The following is a 20,113-nucleotide window of genomic DNA, read 5'->3' on the forward strand; positions in this document are numbered from 1 at the left end:
TTCATAGAGTTGTAGTCATGGCTTCCATATAATTATATCCTGCTTTTTCTCTCCCACATTATACTGTGATCAATTTCCAGCTTGCTATATTGCATTGTAATCATCTTTCTTAATGGCTTGACAAGTCTTTTTGATCGGACTGTCACACTTTACAAAATAGGTCACCTCTGTGTTAGTCAGGGTTCTCCAGAGAAACAGAACCAATAGGAGGTATGCGTATATAAATACACACACACACACGCACACACACACACACACACACACAATTTATTATGAGGAATTGGCTCACGCGATTATTGAGGCTGAGCAGATCAAGTCCCATGATCTGCTTTCTGCAAACTGGAGAGGAGACCGACAGTATAATTCCAGTCCAAGTCTGAAGGCCTGAGAACCAGAGGCTGAGGGTGTAAATCCCAGTCCAAGGGCAGAAGACTGATGTCCCGGCTCAAGTACACGGCAGGAAGCAAAGGGGCAAATTTCTCCTCCCTCTGCCTTTTGTTCTGTTCAGGCCCTCAAGGAATTGGCTGATGCTCACCCACACCGAGCTAGATCTACTTTACGGAATCCACAGATTCAAATGTTAATTTCATCTTGAAACAACCTCAAAAATATGCCTAGAAATAGTGTTTAATCTGGGCACTCTGTGGCCCAGCCAAGTCCACTCATAAAATTCACCATCCCAGCCCCCTCTCCCTCCTTCCCATGGTCCTTTTTTCCTGCTTTTCAGACACTCCTAGCATGTGCTCCTCCACCAGCCTTGGCCCTGGGATGCTCTTTCTCACTGTCACCACTCAATAAGTGGCTTAAATGCAACTCCCGCAAGACCTTTTGTGAGCCCTGGGCTCCAGTAGGCCCCTTTCTTTCACACTTGTTTTCATCATGGCGGTTTTCACTCCCTGACATTTTCTTTTTATTTCTTAATTTGTTTATCTGGGGCCTGTCTCCCTCAGTTGATTGTAAACTCTATGGATGCAGAAATTATATCTTTCCTATATCCCACTCGAAGACCAGCACAGAGAACAGAGCTTGGCACAGAGAAAGCACTCAGTAAATATATGAGGGGTGGGGGGTGAATGAATAAGTGACTGAATAATGAATGCATGAAATGCTAACTGCTCAGGGTACAGAAAGAAACCTGAGGCTGAACAGGAATAACGCAGAGTTTGTTAAGCAGAGAGTCAAGAGATCTGCTTCTAGTCTTGGCTCCGCCATTCATCAGGTGCATAACTTAGAATAAGACACACTGAACCTCTCTGTGCCTGGCTTTCTCACCTGTGAAATGAGCAGGTTGGAGTAGATGGTCTCCATCATCTGTTTTGACAATAAATACTGAGGTCTGCCTATTTGCAAGTCCTCATTTTGCTAAAGATTTGTGTTGTGACTTTTGGAGAATAACTTTAGTTGGTTTCCCAGAAAGATGGATGAGTAGAAAATTTAGTCAAACAAATATATCTCTCCTTTTTTTTTTTTTTTTTTTTTTGCCCTGCATGACAACCAGCAATTAGTTTTAAGATTTCTTGACTCTGTCTTTTCTTTTGTAAGAGAGTAACTGATTGATTGAGTAGGTAAATAAAGCAGCCTGAAGCTGGAGGGTGCCCTCACAAGAAACTTCCTTGATAGGCAATGATCCTTTAGGGAAATAGTAGAGAATGGCAGCTGAAAGCACATAGTCTGATGTCAGACAAACCTAGTTATAAGTAATCTCCATGCAGGAACCTGGACAGGTTACTTAGGCAGAGAGGGTTGTATAGTAGTGCCAAATGCTAGAGCCAGACTGTAAGGGGTTGAGTCCTAGCTCTGCCGCTTGTTGGCTATGAAACCTTTCATGTCTCAGGTTTCCATCTGAAAATGGAGTTAAGAAAGTACCCACTTTATAAAGTTACTGTGAGGAGTAATGAATTCCAAATGCATAAAACCCCTTAGTCAGTGGGCGCTGGGAGCACACAGAGTCACCACTCTTTGAGTTTGCTGCTATTGTTGTGCTGTTATTACTTAATTTATCTAGGTCTGTTTCTTCATTCATTCATCAATGATTATTTACCAAGTGCTTTTGAAGAGGCATCCTATCACTTCATTAACTTAAGATGAGACTTCTGGGTCTCAATTATAAAATCATTAGCCTATAAGTCCTGGGAGGAAGTATGTTAATATCTCTTGCAATCATTCTCAAACATGCTCCCCTGGCAGTACATCTTGGGGAGAACTGCCTTCTGGCTGTGTCAGTCATCCAGGGGAGCATGGTTCACACCCCACGTGCAGGATTCACCTCCCCTCTGTCATCCCACCAGAAGTTGGACCTCACTGTGCTCAGAGTCAACTCTTCTGACTCCCAGTTAGGGCCAGAACAAGCAAGGCAGGTAAATGACAAAGTGAAGGGGAAGAGAAACTCAGAGGTACAAATGGAGGCACTCCAAAAAAGAAAGAAAGAAGTAACAAGGCACTAGAAGTTGTTTCCTCCTAACAAATAGAGCAATTGGCAGAGATGAATTTTGGATCTGACATTCATCTCTGCCCTCACTTTCTCTGTCATTTCCCTCACTTTCATTTCTGAGAATACTTCTGAAGCAGAGATTTGGGTCCATGACAGTGGATGAAATAGGAAAATGTTTAGAAGTAAATAATGGCAACTTTAAAGAAAGGACTATCAAAGCTGCTAACAGCATATTGATGTACTTGCATATGGAAGAATTAAATAAATTCATAAATAAATGAAGGTAGATCTTGAGATTATAGCTATTGAATTATCCTTGGATCAATAACTGGAGCCTATCTTTGTAGAGTATTTATATTTCTCCTAGTCCATAGTCAAAATTAACATTTATGATCATGGTCTGTCCAACTGCCTTAATAGGGCTTCAGAAGGAACTTATAACCTTCTCCTGCAAGCTTGGTCTTCTTCCATGGTCTCTAACTTCATCCAAATAAGGCATATAACCTAGGAGTTTTATTCTTCACACTCCTACTCTCTCAACATATCCAAACATCAGCAAATCTTACTAATCTTAGCACACAAATACCTCTCAAATTGGTGAATATTAATTAATTTGAAATAGTTATGGTTAGCATGTTCAAAAACATAAATTTAAAAATAAAATATAGAAAAATAAATAAGACATAATTAAGCAAAACGGGTGACTCTATAACAAGAAAAGGTGGGTAGGAAAAAGAAATAGTTAGAAACATCAGAAACAAAAAGTATCATAAAATATACAAAATCAGTAGATGCAATAAAACCTAGCTTGGATGCAGTCACGATAATAATTAGTAAGTTGAAAGATAGCACTGAAGAATTCATGCAGAATACAACACAGCAACAAAGAAATACTGAGTAAGAGGAGACTTCAGAGGCACGGTGTGGTAACTTTCCTGCAAAGATGGCCACCATTAATTCCATCTCTCCCCATACACACAGGCTACTCTCCTGTCAGGAGGCAGTGTCTCCCCTCCTCTGGAATCTGGGCTGGCCTTATGATGTTTTTGACCAAGAGAATGTGGTAGGGGTGATATTTAGGGCTTCTGTGGCTAGGTCTTAAAAATTCTTGACAGATTCTGCCTGGGGTGCTTAAAACACTCCCTCTCAGAAGCCAGTAATCATACTGCGAGAAGCCTGAGCCACATGGGGAGCTGACTAAGACCCATGGAAAGCCAACATGTAGGTGTGCCAATGGATGGTCCCAGGTGAGCTCCCACCCATGGGATCATCAACTGTCAGACATTTTGGTCGCGTGAGCCATGGGGCCAGTGAGTCATCTTGGATGTCTAACCCAGTCAAGTTCTGGATGACTGTGCTCCAGCTGGCATCAACCGCACAAGAGGTCCCAAGTGAGAACAACTCAGCCAAGTCCAATCACCCCCATGGAACCATGAGAAATAACAATAAATTATTGTTTTAAGTCACATTTTGGTGTGGTTTGTGGTACAGCACTAGATAATCAGAACCTACCAAGAATAGACTGAGAAGTTCTGATTAAAAATTAACAGGAAGTCCAGAAGAAAATAGAAAAAAAATGGCAGAAAATTATATTCAAGAATATTCAAGAATTTTCCAGACTTGAGAAAGACATGAGTTCTCGGCATGAAAACGCACACCTTATATGTAAAGTAAAATAATTAAAAATAAATCCACACCTAGTCACATTGTTGTGAAGCTGCAAAGTTTAAAAGCTAACAGACAAAAAAGGCAGGTCACCTACAGAGTAAAGACAATTGAAATGGCAGCAGGCTTCTCATCAACATCAAGAAATGCATGATGGCAGGAAAGCAATATTTTCAGTGTTGAAAGAAACAAACTGTCAATCTACAATTCTGTACTCATCTACTTCATCATTTGCATGAAAGCATAATCGAGACATTTTAAGAAATGCAAAAACTCACAGAGCTGCCTTTATGTTCCCTCAATAAAAGATTTAATTCTGGCTGGGCACGGTGGCTCATGCCTGTAATCCCAGCACTTTGGGAGGCCGAGGTGGGTGGATCACAAGGTCAAGAGATTGAGACCATTCTGGCCAACATGGCGAAACCCCGTCACTACTAAAAATACAAAAATTAGCTGGGTGTGGTGGCACATGCCTGTAGTCCCAGCCACTCAGGAGGCTGAGGCAGAAGAATCACTTGAACCTGGGAGGCAGAGGTTGCAGTGAGCCAAGATCGCGCCACTGCACTCCAGCCTGGAGACAGAGTGAGACTCCGTCTCAAAAAAATAAAATTAAATTAAAAAAATAAAAGATTTAATTCTACAAGAAGAAGTAGGAATTTAAAAAAGAAAACTGTATCCATGCAACAGAAGGCAAACCTAAAGTACAAAGTAACTTACTGCAGAATGATGCATATAGTATAATACTGTTTAAGTAATATTTAAACCCCTACCAAAAGACTATGTACTGTTTATTAAAATATTCACATATAGTAAAGTGGGAAACATGGACAGAAATGATACCTACCAGCTTCAGGACAATGGCAGCCACAGGAGAGGGAGCAGAGAATGAAATTGAAAGGGACACACAAAAGGCCCCAACTATATCTGTAACACCTATAATTCTTACTATTTGAACTCTTGTCTCTACTCAGGAACTGAATAGAAGCCAGTGATTTTTTTTGAAAGAGAATTGTTTGGAGGAAATGGTATCTCCTCACTCTCTGAAATCTTACGACCTGAAACTCAAGACCTACGTAGATTCCGATAAAATGGTGCGCATTGCTCTCTAAGCTTCCTGTCTGAACCATCACTATCCAAGCTCACTAACTGCATAGAATCAGAGCGCACAGGATACTAAGTTTCTGTTGCTTTAAAAATATAAGGTCTTCGGTGGCTCACGCTTGTAATCCCAGCACTTTGGGAGGCCGAGGCGGGTGGATCACGAGGTCAGGAGATCGAGACCACGGTGAAACCCCGTCTCTACTAAAAATACAAAAAATTAGCCGGGCGTGGTGGCGGGCGCCTGTAGTCCCAGCAACTCGGAGAGGCTGAGGCAGGAGAATGGCGTGAACCCAGGAGGCGGAGCTTGCAGTGAGCCGAGACTGCGCCACTGCACTCCAGTCTGGGTGACGGAGCGAGACTCTGTCTCAAAAAAAAAAAAAAAAAAAAAAAATATAAGGTCTTAAATGGTAAAATGCTAACAATTTGTTAAATCTGAATGGTAGGTACTTTTGTGTTTAAATATTTCAAATATTAACAAAACAATTTTTTACTAATAATTTGTGGAAAGCAATGCCATGGCTTCCTTTCAGAGTCACAGCACAAACACAAACTGGTGTCCGTATAGCTGACAGCACTTTGTGTTGGCCATGCTGGGGGAACAGCAAGGTATCGCCACTTCCTGAGCTGCTTCATCTGCGTTTGGGTCCCCAGTACCACCAGACAGAGCTGGGCTGTGCCCCCCACTTCATTCACAAATTTACAGAGTTAGGAGGAGACATTCAAAGATACATGACTATATCTGATGAATAAGTTCTCGGACAAGGCCAATTTTTATTTAAAAGAAAATACAGTCCCAAGAGGAAATTTGCTTAAGGAAGGTGACCCATACTTGGAAGTTGAAGGGGTATGCTGGACCAGGGGCAAGGAGAGCTGATACCAAGGTAAATGTGTAGAGAACCGCAGGAACAGTGATGTGAATGTGAACATGAATCAGGGGCCACCAGGATGTCTCCTGACTAGCAACTGGACCACAGAGCCCACAGCCCACCGTGCCAGGGTGAGGGCTAGACATCCAGCCTCCAGAAACTTGAACTGGTTCTCTGGATGGTAGCAAAAAAGGGGACTGATTAATGGACAAGTCTAACTCATTCCATGATTCTGAGGAATCTTTTGGGAGAAAAACCCAAGAGAAGTCTAAACTTCCTGCTGATTTGACAGGTGGGGCCTGGATTTGTGTGATTTGGGTATTTGAGAGGAATTGTTATCTTATATTGGAGATACAGATTGCTGACGGCAAGGCTTTGGGCTACTGACTTTATCCTCATCATTTGTATGCTTGACAAAGAAGAAGCAGAGGTAGAAAGATTTCAAAACAGCAGCCTATCCCCAAGCAATATTGCAGTCAGTGAGGCCTTTCCTGACCACTCTATTTAATACTGTATTCCTCCCACCACGTGCTCTGGACCTGTCTCCCAGCTTTATTTTCCTTAGTAGAAGGATTACCTTAATGTTTAAAGAATTATTTAGTATTTTTTCTGTCTCTCCAACTAGGATGTAAACTCCATGAAGTCAGAAATTATCTGTTCTGTTCACGGCTGGTCTGTAAGTTTCAGAGCAGTGCCTGGCACAAAATAGAAGCTTAGTAAACATTTATTGAATGAATGACCCAACCTGTGTTTGGTTTTGGAGTGTGCTCAGACATAACACATACGTCACAAACACTCTCAGTGAAATAAAATTTATGGGAGACCATTGATTTGGACTGAGCTCCTGCACTAAGCCCTGACAAACCAATCTAAAGTGAAGTCACTCATGCTAAGGCTCCATGTCACCAAACTGAAACCTAAGCTGTTTACCTTTAAGATTTGGCCTTCTGAGAAATCAGGAGAGACAGTAGCCTAACATCCAAATAGGGCCGTTTACCAAGAAACAAGACATTCACAGCAACCAATCAAAAGGGGCCCAGTCAACTGAGCTTGTTATAAGGGAGCCCCTCTGCTTTAACCCACACAAGGAGAGTAACCTGAAGTGACCTGATGTTAACCAATCTGCTTTTTGCAGTAGGCTATCTCCCCGTTCCTGCTCAAGTTGCCTTACAGAAACCCACTGTTCTGCCTCACCCAGTGGAGCTCTAGTCTGTTTTGTAGACTGGATGCTGCCCAGTTCACGAATCACTAATAAAAGCCACTCAGCCCTTCTCAGCAGACTCAGGGCTTCGTGCTTGCTAAATATAATGGAATCTAGAAACAGTGTGAATGGAGCACCCTGTTTTTGGTTTTAAGCTGAAAGAAACCCCAAGGCAGGTTAGGAGAAAGCAGCCTGCCCAGATCACAGCCGTTGCCTACGGATCAGAAAGAGGCCTGGGCTGGAGTGAGGAGCAGAACCTTCCCATGGAACCCAGGGTCACACCAACTCTGAGGAGCCCAGTGACACACATGGGCCTGGGAAGGAAGTGGCCAGGATAGGCCGGCTGGGGACAGCACCTGGCTCTCCACTTCTGCCCCATGGTGCCTCTGGGAGTGATCTCACCTCCTGTCCAAACCCCAGACTTCCAGTAGCTTCTCCAGCTTTTCTTTTACTATTAAAAAAAAAAAGACAGAGAGAGAGAGCTGGGGAGAATTAGAGATGGCAAAAGGTGGAGGGGCAGACAGGCTGGGCTGAACTGGCGAGCGTCCTCCCAGGGGCAGCTGTGTGGGAAAGGGACTGAGGCTGGACGTTAGCTAGAGCTCTGCTGTGATGGAACAAAAATAAAGTCCCTTTTCTGCAGGGTGGGGGATTCCTGAAACAATGTCCATTGTGGACTTCTAAAGCCTGGCTGGGGCCCCAGCTTCTAAAAGGGGTTTTGAGTTGTAACAGCAACAACAACTCAGCTGCTTTTCATGGTGATCCCTAGGCCACCCTATCCTGATGGCCTGACCTTCAGAAGGACAAGGTGAACTGTTCCCCTTATCTCGCCTTGCTTGACAGGACAGGGTTATCAGGAGGGGAATCAAGTTCAAGTTTTGTTTTTTTTTTTCCTCCCTTCTGGTATTTCCTACTGTACACGCTGCCAGAGGCGATGACAATGGTGGAAACTAATAAACTATATGTATAAGCTTTTCTTTCTGGTACAACACAGGTTATGAGTTTCTCTCCCTCTTTTAATCCTTGCTTAAAGTATTTTCTTTTCCTTGCCTGTGGAGTTCAGCACTTGCCTTGCTAAAGGCCTCTGCCTTTTGTTCTGGCCTGAAGCACAAACTTCAGTGGCAGCCTCCTTATTTAGGGCACGCTTTCTCATCCTCTTTCTGTTTCTCCTTCCCTGTGTCTGTCCCTCCCTCCCCTTCCCTTCTCCGCACCCCACTCCCCTCCCCCAAATCCAGTTTATTTGTTTGAAATTGCCAATACAGCATTTCCTACACTGACAGTGGCACCTGAGTTATGGATTCTGAGTTTCCAGTTCACTGCCCGAACGACTCAGGGCATTTATTTCATGGGCCTCTTCCAGGTGGAGCAGGTAGGGAGAGATGCTAAATAACTGACTTGCCAGAGTGTATTCATAATACGAGTTCCCTCTGCATAAACTAATGCGACTTACATAATTAAATGCATGTAAATCTTCCCTGATTGGCGATGTTGGTCCCTGGTTTGGGAATGTCAGAGAAGGCTGGCAGGTGGCATAGAAGGGAGGTGGGCTTGCCAGGTATCTGCATCCCTCTTCATGGCCTCCCTCTTCCAGGGATCTTCACTACTGCCTCCAAGGCTCCACCAGCCAGAGGACCAGGCCTCTGAGCATCTCATGCCCCTGGGAGGAGAAAGGTAGGAAACAGAAATGGCCTTGCCTTATTCTGCATATCTAAAAGCAAATTACCTTAGCTCTAAACTCAAAAAAAAAAAAAGTACTTCTATATGGAAACAGCACCCATCAATCGCTGGTAAATTATCACCTTCTCCCTTCACAAACACATATCCAGCCTTAATCCAGATGATCTTTGACTTAGAAGTAAGAACCTGCAGAAGGACTTTCAGATGTAGATTCCAGTAATTTTGTCACAGATTACTACAGGATGGGAGGTGACCTTCAACACAAATAATTCCTCAGTTTAGACTGAAACCACCAGAGAATATCTGAATAAACACAGTATTTGTCTCCAACAGCTCAACTCTCTTTGGCTGCACCATCTCACCTGTAGCTGTGTTGTCACTAAGCCCTGGCTGGGAGGAGAGAGCTGGATGGATCCATCTCTGCCTTGCTGTGTGGGATTGGGAAAGCCACTTTCCCTCTGGGCCTGTGTTTCCTCAGCTGTAAATTAAAAATTAAACTGAATTATTTCTAAGATCCCTTCCATGTTTAATATTCTATGAGCCTGAGATGAAATTTGACTACTAGTATCCAAGTCCATTAATGATTGTTAATCCCTAGACATCCCCACAAGAATATGAGCTACCGGTGACTTCAATACTTTTGTTAAATATACATATAATTGAAATATAATATATACGCAGAAAAACACATAAATGTACTGCTTGATGGGTTTTCCCAAACTGAACATACCCTTTGTAACCAACACCCTAATCCAGAGGCAGAACATTCCCGGCTCCCACAGAAATCCCTCACCCGCCACCTTTCCAGGCTCAGGTTCCATATTAACACTCCATAAATAAATTTTGACTCTACAACTACTCTGCCTTCAATTCTGTTACATAGGCAAATTCATAAATAGTCCACACCTGCATTGTAATAAACAATAGGGGACAAAATAAGCAGTTCTAGGGAACTAGAAATGGTCCTTTATTACCCAGAGAAAGAGCTTGTCAAACACAGGAGATACACAAGAGCATGAATAAAACGAGAAATGGCTTAAAACATGACAATTGTGGCAGTGGTCAACAGCATTGATTCCTTGAGTGCTCCTGCCTAGATGTGGAAATCAGCTCATTACTGAAAGGAAAATAACAGCATTTACACTGATTTCCAACACCAAACACACACACACACACACACACACACACACACACTGGCATAGTTCATTTCGGTCACTGAATATAACTCCTTCTTTTAGAGAAAAACAAGTGTTTAGGGTTTCACGAGTCATACAAACTTATGCAAAGCACATTATAAACACAATACAACCTCTATGAAGATTGATTTGTAATTCTCATATCGGCGTATTGAGGGGTCATTGATGGATTTGCTTTATATTCACCGGCCATGAAATCAAATCGTGGAGCCTAATTCTACCCTCTGGGATGGCCCAGAATTGGGAGGTGACTGGAGCTGAACTTTGTTAGGCTGCTGGTACTTTTTCCTAGGTCAGGAGGAAGGGTAGGGGTTTTATATTTGGAAGGGTCTATAGAGGACCTGCAGTGCAAACCCTGTATTTTATAGATAAGCAGTTTGGACCCAGAACAGGGAAGGGAGTTGACCAGTCACCGGCCAGATGGTGGCAGGCCAGGGAACTCCTGTGCTCTTTCTGCTACCCCACAGGCCATCCCTGATCCCGTGCCCTGCTGTGGCAGCTCCTGCATGTGGAGTTACCTGCTATTCCCTTTCGCAGCACCAAAAGCAGGGGAGATGGGAGGGAGCTGCCACTGGCGCCCACAGCCCTTCTCTTCTTGGCCTTGTGTGGTCAACCAAGACTGTCTTTTGCGCTTTTTCCTTTTTGAATGTAGATTTAGGAAGTTGAGGTAACCTCATCCCCTAATTCCTGCCACTTCACCTCACCTCTCCATGCCAGTTCCCTCTCTTGTTTGGGGGAGGTCCTTGTTTTTCTCCTCCTCCATTCTAGCCCCTGTGTGCAACCGCTCCTCCCTGCAGGTGCCCTCTCTAATGAGTTTGATGCACACAGTGTCCTTGGTTGTCTGTGTCCTTGTAAAGTTTAGCTTGATGGGTGTAGAGGTTTCTAAATTATATCAATGATAGTGTGCTACAGACTTTCTTCTGGTTCTTTCTTGTTTTACTCACCACGTGTCTGAGTTCTATCCATGAAGGATATGCACATTGAGTTGATTCCATCTAACTGCTATGATATATTCAATAGTGTCGAGGGCCATATTTTACATCTAAGCTCTCCTAATAAAGGGTGAATTTTGGCAATCTCCCCAGCTCCCCTCCTGATGGCCTTCCCTTTCTCCCTGGCTGCCCAATGGTTGGACCCTGTCCTTCCTGCCTCCATGCTGTGCGTCCTCCCCACTGTGTACTATTACTCTCTCTCTGCAGATTGCCAACTTTTTCTTTGCCAATTTCACAACTTCTCCTCAGTTTCACCAGCCAAACCTTCTGCACAACTGGATATCAGATTCCACCTCCTCCACCAGGCCTTTCCCGCTTCCAGCAGTCCTCAGCTTCTACACAGCCAGAACACACTTTGTCCATATTATTCCTTTTTGATTCTTGATGATATCTTGCTTCAATTTGCTAGGTAACCTGAATAAATCCCAGAGCCCTACATGGTCCATTCTCAGCCCAGTGGCATGTTCGGAGAAACACAATCCAACAATTTAAATTAATTACTAATGCTTCAATTCTTTACTCCATTTCTCTAGCAAATATTAAAAGAAAGAGAGAATGATCAATGCACAGCAAACACCATCGGAAACAAAACAAAGCAGCCGGGCACAGTGGCTCAAGCCTGTAATCCCAGCATTTTGGAAGGCCAAGGCGGGTGGATCACCTGAGGTCAGGAATTCAAGACCAGCCTGGCCAACATGGTGAAACCCTATCTTTACTAAAAAATACAAAAATTAGCTGGGCATGATGGCAGGTGCCTGTATGGCCGGCATGTATGGGTGTATGGGTGCATGTATGCCTGGTGCATGTATGTATCAGTGCATGTATGCATGGGTGCATGTATGGGTGTATGGGTGCATGTATGGGTGTATGGGTGCATGTATGGCTGCATGCATGGCGGGCATGTATGCCTGTATGGGTGCATGATGGCGGGTGCCTGTATAGCGGGCATGATGATGGGTGCCTGTAATCCCAGCTACTTGGGAGGCTGAGGTGGGAGAATCGCTTGAACCCAGGAGGCGGAAGTTGCAATGAGCCGAGATTGTGCCACTGCACTCCAGCCTGGGTGACAGAGTAAGATTCTGTCAAAAAAAAAAAAAAAAAAAAAAAAAAAAAAAAAAAAAAAAAAACTTCTCTCCCTATCACAGCCTCTCTCAAAATCTCTTGTATCTTTAAGGCAAAAGTTATCCGCTTTGCTGTTTCAGCACCATCTTCCCTTTTGCTTTTTCCCCATACCAGAAATGGCCACCAACACTTTTCCTCTGCTCAGCCGCCAAGCTGGGTCACACCAGGGTAGGTGGACGAGGGGCAGCTTTGTTTCTCCCAGAGCTCCTTTCTTGTGAATGTTTAAGCACAAAGACCCCTGGGAAAGCTAATTCTATCCAACTATTTTTCTGTGGAACTCTGATGAATGTAGTTCTCTGCTTTATAGCAATTATTCAACTTTGCAGCAGTCTTGTGGTTTTGGGAAAATTAACCAAAGTCCCAGCCCCAAGGGTGGGCCTTAATTGGCATAACCATGCAATATAATCTCATCCTCTTTCTTTGCTGTGGTCAAGAGATGGGACTGAGCCACTTATCACATGGCTCTCCCTGTCCATAATAATTGATTAGTCTAATCCAAATGAACTGCAGGACTTGCCTTGTTGTGCTGAATCAAGAGAAGCTCCTTTTTGCTTCGATGGGGGTAGGCTGAGGCTGCGGCGGCCTTTTTATTCTGATGGAAGCCAGCCTGTGGATGAAGCCAGTGCACGGAGGAATGCAGTCTGGAGACTCACAGGGACACAGGAACCACAGCCCTGGAAGAACCGTCCCTGCCACCTGCAGCACTGTGGGAGTTACCTTAGCCAAAAAGTTTCTCCTGTTGTTTGAAACGGTTTGAGTTTGGTCTGCTATTTTAGTCTGCAACCAAAGGTACTCTTCCTCCTTCCAACCTTGCTGACTCTGGCTTATGTTAGTTTCTTCTAGCTAGCTGCAGGCACCTCCAGGGACAAGCCACGAAATACGAATTGAGTAAATCCAGTGATTCTGCATACAAATCAAATGCTCATATTTGTATTTAAAAGAGATATTACACAATGTAAAGATGAAAAGTAAAATTCATGATAATAATTTGAATTTGAATTTAATAATTTATGTCACCATCTCAGTTGCCTCTTTTTTAAAATGGGATTTTTAAAAATTGCTTCATCTGACAGGATTACATGAACTATCATATGTAAAGTGCCTGGTTCTTTGTTTAACGCTTAGTCAATGAGCATTTAGTAAATGGTTTTCTTTTCCTTTTCTCTTCTTCCTTAAAGCAGGAACTGGGCCACACAGCAGGAGGTGAGCCGCAGGCAAGCGAGCATTACCACCTGAGCTCCGCCTCCCGTCAGATCAGCAGTGGCATCAGATTCCCATAGGAGCACCAACCCTATTGTGAACTGTGCATGTGAGGGATCTAGGTTGCACGCTCCTTTTGAGAATCTAATGCCTGATGATCTGAGGTGGAACAGTTTCATCTCAAAACCAACCTCTCCACCTCTGGTTCATGGAAAAATTGTCTTCCACAAAACCAGACATTGGTGCAAAAAAGGTTAGGGACCCCTGCCTTAAAGGACTAGTCATTTGTAGGGAGTTAAGAGAGATACATTTGCATCCTGATACAAAGGAAAAAAAAGAAGAAGAAAAAGAAAGGGGAAAGAGTGTTGCTGTAAGTCAAACTCAACAAAAAGAATGTTGGCCGCTAAGCCAGATGATTGGGGAATGGAATCCAGTGTGGGCTCTTTGAGATTCTTCAAGTCCCATCACAAGGACCCTACCCTGTCTGCTTCCCCCTGCAGCAAACCTGGCTCCTGTACTGCCTCCTGATCTCCCAGAGCAGGCTGCTGTGTCAGTGGGTGATTGTCCCCAGTCAGTGTTGGCATGGCTGGAACTGGGAACCCAGAAGGGCTATGGCTCCACATAGAACCAGCATGGGGCCTGTTCTGGGAAAGAAAGTATGAGACTCCTGCCTGTGGAAATGGGTAGAGGATTCCTAAGTAAAGATGGCTTTTTTCTTTTAAGATAAACTTTTTGTTATGGAAAATTTCAATCATATACAAAATAGACACTGGTATATGAGCTCCTCTGTACCCATTACCGGCTTCAACTGTTATCAACACCTGGACAGTCTTGTTTCACCTGAGTCTCTACCCACTTGGCCATGTTCTATGTTATTTTTGAGACAAATCAAAAACATTATATCACTTTATCAGAAACCGTTTCTTTTTTTTTCTTTTCCTTTTTTTTTTTTTTTTTTTTTTGAGATGGAGTCTTGCTCTGTCACCCAGGCCAGAGTGCAATGGTGCCATCTTGGCTCACCACAAACTCCGCCTCCCAGGTTCAAGCAATTAGCCTGCCTCAGCCTCCCAAGTAGCTGGGATTACAGGCGCATGCCACCACACCCAGCTAATTTTTGTATTTTTGGTCGGGACAGGGTTTCACCATGTTGGCCAGGCTGGTCTTGAACTCCTGATGTCAAGTGATCTGCCTGCCTCGGCCTCCCAATGTGTTGGGATTACAGGCATGAGCTACTGCACCCATCCATAATATTACATTTTCAAGGCTTTCCTAAGAGGTAGAGATGGCAGCAAGGATGTGCCATCACCTGCTTTCCTCCTTGCCCCAATCTTGATTACCCCAGGAGCACTCTTGCACTGTGGATGTGTCTAATTCAGCCTAGCATGGCTGATTGCAGAGTTGTGGTTGGTGCTAATGAATATTGCTTTCATTTCTCCCAGCCCAGAGCACTTGTATCTAAAGAGACCCTCATATCATGGTGGTAGTCCCATTCTCCCAGATAGGTACTTATTTTAGGGGTTAAAAAAAATCTTTGTTATCTTGTACCTTTTTAAAATGTAGAGTTGAAAAGCTACTCATCTTTATTTCCTATTCCCAGGAAGCCTGCTTTATAAACTTGAGGGGAGGGGGTTCCATGTACTTTTCTATTAAAAGAAGGTATTACTTTGCCTTGAAATAATTTTCTGAAAAATCATTTGGGATTTTTTTATGGCTATGATGTACTTCTCATTTCTTAATTTCCTTCTCGAACATGTATCTGTTTTGATCTTTGATTTCCTTTAAACTTACAGTGAGGTAAATGTATTCTCTTACCACCACCTTTGATGCATCCCAAATTATACCCCTTGGAATTGCTTCAGTATTATTCATTTCAAAATGGTTTCTCAACATTTCTTAAATTTCATTTATACAGGTAAAGTCTTTAAGCAAAAGGTTATTTTGGGGCCAGTGCTCACAGAATCCTGAGCTTACTCGGCCTCTTGAGATGATTTCCTTTGGAAGCAACCCAGGAAAGAATTCAGGTTGAGAGCTACAAAGCACAGCAAAATGGGCAGAGAATTAAATATATGTATCGGAATGCATTTGCATTTAAAAACTAGAGTGGAATTCCTGATTTTTTTCCAAAGACCTATTAGATTGATATGTTTGTTTATTTCATAATTTAATCTTTCAATTGTAGATTTAATATCCAATTAAACCCCCCTTTTAAAATAACACTGGCTTCAGAGGAAAATTAGCATGTTAAGAAAAGAAGCGTGCTCATCATTTGAAGTCTGTATAGAGCTCAAGCAATGACAGTCGACCTCACTAAAAAGATGATTTCCAGTAGCCAAGTAGCTGATTGGTGAAGTAATTATGTTATTTAGGGCCCTTCTCCAGCGCTGAAAGATGAATCACATTTGCATAGGTAAAAACAAAGACTCAAATGGGAGAAAATAAACCAAAGTTGTTTTGCAGAAACAAAGAAAAATAATGTTCAGTAGTGTCTCTTTCCGAAACATTTTCCTTCTGCTGCCAATCTATGCAGGCTGGAACCCAAATCCTCGGTGGAGCATTGAGTATGAAATCTGGGCATGTCTCTGAGGCTCCAGGTCCCCACAGAGTAGCTGCAGCATCATTGTAACACTCAGTGACAGAAGCTAAGTTTTAAAAGACAATAAATTGTACATCTATGATCATAGCAGCATTATTCACACTAGCCAAAACACGGAAGGAACCCAAGTATGCATCGATGAATAAATGGATAAACAGAATGTAATGTACATAGACAATGCACTGTTATTCATCCCTAAAAAGGAAAGAAACTGTGGCACAGGCTACAACATGAATGAACCTTGGGGACAATATGCGAAGTGAAATAAACCGATTGCAAAAGACAAATACTGGGCTATTTCACTTAAATGAGGTACCTAGAGTAGCCAAATTCATTGAGACAGAAAGTGCAGTGATCATCAGGGCTGGAGAGAGGAGGAAATGATGAGTTACTGTTTAACGGGTACAAAATTTCAGTTTTGCAAGATGAAAGCGTTCTGGGGAGGGACAGTGGTGATGGTTGCACCGTAACGTGGATGTACTTAATGCTGCTGAACTGTTCAAAATGGTCACCATGATAAAGTCTATGTTACTTTTATTTTATAATTTTTAAAAATTGGTTAAAAAGACAATTAAAATTGTGGGATTTTGGCCAGGCTTGGTGGCTCACATCTGTAATCCCAGCACTTTGGGAGGCCAAGGCTGGCGGATCACTTGAGGTCAGGAGTTCAAGACCAGCCTGGCCAATATGGTGAAACTCCATCTCCACTAAAAAATACAAAAGTTAGCCACTGTGGTGGTGTGCACTTGTAATCACAGCTACTTGGGAGGCTGAAGCAGTAGAATCACTTGAACCCAGGAGGCAGAGGTTGCAGTGAGTCGAGATCATGCCATTGCACTCCAGCCTGGGCAACAGAGTGAGATTATATCTCAAAAAAAAAAAAAAAAAAAAAGTAGGATTTAAACAAATGGACAGGCCCTCTAAGGTGTCACTGAGAAGCACCACACATATACAGGCTCCCCAAAATACCTATACACCCCACGTATTTCCTTTCCAGTTGTGTTGACAGACATTCCCAGCATCACTCTATTGCTTGAGGTCAGGACCAGCTTTAAGGGGGCACAAGCAGTGCAGTTGCATGTGGCCCCACATTTGGGATTAGGGCTCTGTGGTTGTGGTCACCATCTTGAAATTCTTAATCATTTTATTTGTGAATTCGTGTTTCGTAAGTGAAATCCAATGGGACAATGGAGCATACATTGGGGTCTTTGGCTGACACATGGTCCAACCTCCTGCTGACACCCCACTTCCCCTGGGATAGTTCTCAGTACCTATCTCCTTCCATAGCCCAGAGACCCAGGGCTGACCTTGGCCCCCAGCAGGCTGGCAGCTCTATACTCTGCCAGGGGTGCCTCAGTGGGGGCAAGTCTCTGGCCTACCTCTGATCCAGGCATGTAGCTGTCTTGGTACAGAAGTTGCAATACTCTTAGAGGTCATTTGTGCTTGTGAGGCTGACTCTGCAGGACTTTCCCGCCCTTGACCTGGAAATGGCTGGTTGGTGCAGCAGCTGGTAGGAAGAAGGAATGGGACAGACATTAAGCCCCATGTGCCCTGAACTGTGGGGGAGAGCCCGGGCCTTCCTTGAGGGTGTGCACTCTCCCTGCAAGTATCCCTGTGCCTGAGGGAGTGTTGGTCCAGGCCCACTCCACCACCTGGGGAGCCTCTCTTCCTCCTTCCAACCTTGCAGACTCCGGCTTGTGTTTGTTTGTTCTGGCTAGCTGGAGGCACCTCCAGGGACAAGCCACGAACTATGAGTTGAGCAAATCCAGTGATTCTGCATACAAGTCAAATGCTCATATTTGCATTTAAAAGAGGTATTATACAATGTAAAGATGAAAGGTAAAATTCATGCTAATAATTTGAACTTTAATTTTTCTTTACTTAGAATGACATTAAAAAGCAAATAAAAAACAACATGACAAATGAAGAGAGAAGCTGCAGAAGGTAGGAAAAAGCTTTATATTTTAGTACCTTTAACAGCACTTCTTTCCTGATTTTTGAATTGTGCACCACGCCCAATAAATTATGTCACTGGTCCCATTTTGGGGTTTGCATTATCTCTAGAAGACCCATTAGGATACCAGTGTGTTCTCTTAAGGCAGGAGTCAGTAAACTTTTTCTGTAAAGGGCCAGAGAGAGTATTTCAACATTGTAGGTTTTTCTAGTCATAGAGTCTTTATCTTGACTACTTAACTCCCCCATCAGAGTGCAAAAACAGCCATGGACATTATGTAAATGCCAAGGCATAGCTATGTTTCAATAAAACTTTATTTACAAATAGATGAGGCCATGGGTCACCATTTGCCAACTTCTGTCTTAAGGGGAAGAAAGACCATTCATGTCTCCCCTCAACCCCAGTTACCAACTCAGCGAGGGTCCATCTCAGAAGGTAAGCATAAGACCTCCCCGCTAGTAGGAGATGAAGATCAGTCCTCACTCAAAAGTTTTGTTTTAGCAAGAATAATGTGGAAAACTCTGACAAAGAAGAGCATAGTTTGAAGCATCCATAATGCAAACACTGTGGTATTGGCACATGACTGGACAGAAGGAACAACGGACAGAAATAGGCCCAGTTACATGTGGAACTTTATATATATATTTGATAAGGTGCTATTGCATATCAAGAAGGAGGAGTTGGACTTTTTAGTAAGTGATGTTGGGTTAACTGAAAGGCCATATAGAAAATATAAAGTTGAATTTTTTCTTCACCCAGTCACAGAAAGATAAATTTCAAATGGGTCAGAAATTTAAAGGTAAATAAAAATGAAACCATATACATATTAAAATAAAATATGGATGAATTCTCCTATAACATGGGAATGGGAAAACCCATCCTAACTATGACTCAAAATTCAGATGAAATAAGGAACAGATGGATAAATCATTACTTATCAATTTAAAATAGCGGAACACTTTTGTATGGTGAGAAGCCACGTAAGCAAAGAAAAAAAGAAAGAAAATGAGTGACAAACTAAAAAAAAATTTGCAATGAATTTAAAATATAAGATTGATTAACTAAATACTCTGTAGTCCTGAATTTGAATTAGAAGTATCAGCAAGAACTCAAAATATATTTTTTCTTTAAAATATAAGCTACAGACTGGGGAAAATATGTGCAAAAAACATATTTGATAGAGGACTATTATTTAAAATATACAAAGAACTCTTAAAACTCAATGATAACAAACAACCCCATTAAACAACGGACCAAAGACCTTAACAGACACCTCACTAAAGAAGATATACAGATGGCAAGTAAGCATATGGAAAGATGTTCCCCACCATACGTCATCAGGGAATTGAACATTAAAGCGACAATGAGATACTACTATGCACCCATTAGAGTGGCCAAAATCCTAACACTGACAATACCAAAGGCTTATAAAAATGTGGTGCAACAGAAATTCTCAACAGGGTCTTTGCATTCCCTGCTGGTGGGAATGCAAAATGGTACAGCCAATTTGGAAGATAGTTTGGCAGTTTCTATCAAAGCTAAACATACTCTTACCAATCTCTGTCCCTTCTGCTCAATTTTTCTGAGAACATAAAACTGCTTTTTAAAAAAAAAACTCTTTTTAAAAATTAAAAAATAGATTGTAAAAACACATATTTACTCTGAAAAAGCCCAGAAATAAAAACCAACCCTGTACCACTGAATATTTCTAGCGTCCAGATTGTGGTCTTTAAATGCCATTTCCACTAAAAGGAACCAGGGGGAATAGCTGATTTCTCCAAGAGAAAAAGCTAATTCCAGGTCTAGGGTAGGAACTATACAAGATGAGCCTGAGGCATCTTGTTATATCAGACAGCGCACAAGACATCAAAGACCACTGGAGCCAGGTCAAAAGAACTCAGGAGCCAACTTGCAGAGGCTCCCCAGAGCCAAAAGTGGAATAATATGGCCATCAATATGGAAAAAAAACTGCAGTGGATCGAAACACACCAAATATATTTAAATCCATGAGTCCAGAATAATACTTGAGAAAGAAACTCATTGATCACATTTAATGGATCAACAAACAACTAGGGAACCAGCAAACAACTTTGAACCAAGCATTTATCTTGCCTTTCC

At 42.6% G+C, this 20,113-nt stretch overlaps 1 long non-coding RNA gene across 1 annotated transcript in view; it reads right to left on the bottom strand.

The window, feature by feature from the left end:
* The window catches only part of LOC115836039, a 104,616-nt gene that overhangs the window by 9,867 nt on the left and 74,636 nt on the right, over nucleotides 1–20,113 (bottom strand). The window contains exons 5-7 of the long non-coding RNA XR_004031041.1: nucleotides 17,421–17,548; nucleotides 9,301–9,416; nucleotides 8,712–8,918 (exon numbers count right to left, since the gene is read on the bottom strand). This is a non-coding gene — a long non-coding RNA (uncharacterized LOC115836039). The remainder of the gene's footprint in view (nucleotides 1–8,711; nucleotides 8,919–9,300; nucleotides 9,417–17,420; nucleotides 17,549–20,113) is intronic.

Source organism: Nomascus leucogenys, chromosome 7b (assembly GCF_006542625.1).
Source record: "Nomascus leucogenys isolate Asia chromosome 7b, Asia_NLE_v1, whole genome shotgun sequence".
Lineage (NCBI taxonomy): Eukaryota > Metazoa > Chordata > Mammalia > Primates > Hylobatidae > Nomascus > Nomascus leucogenys.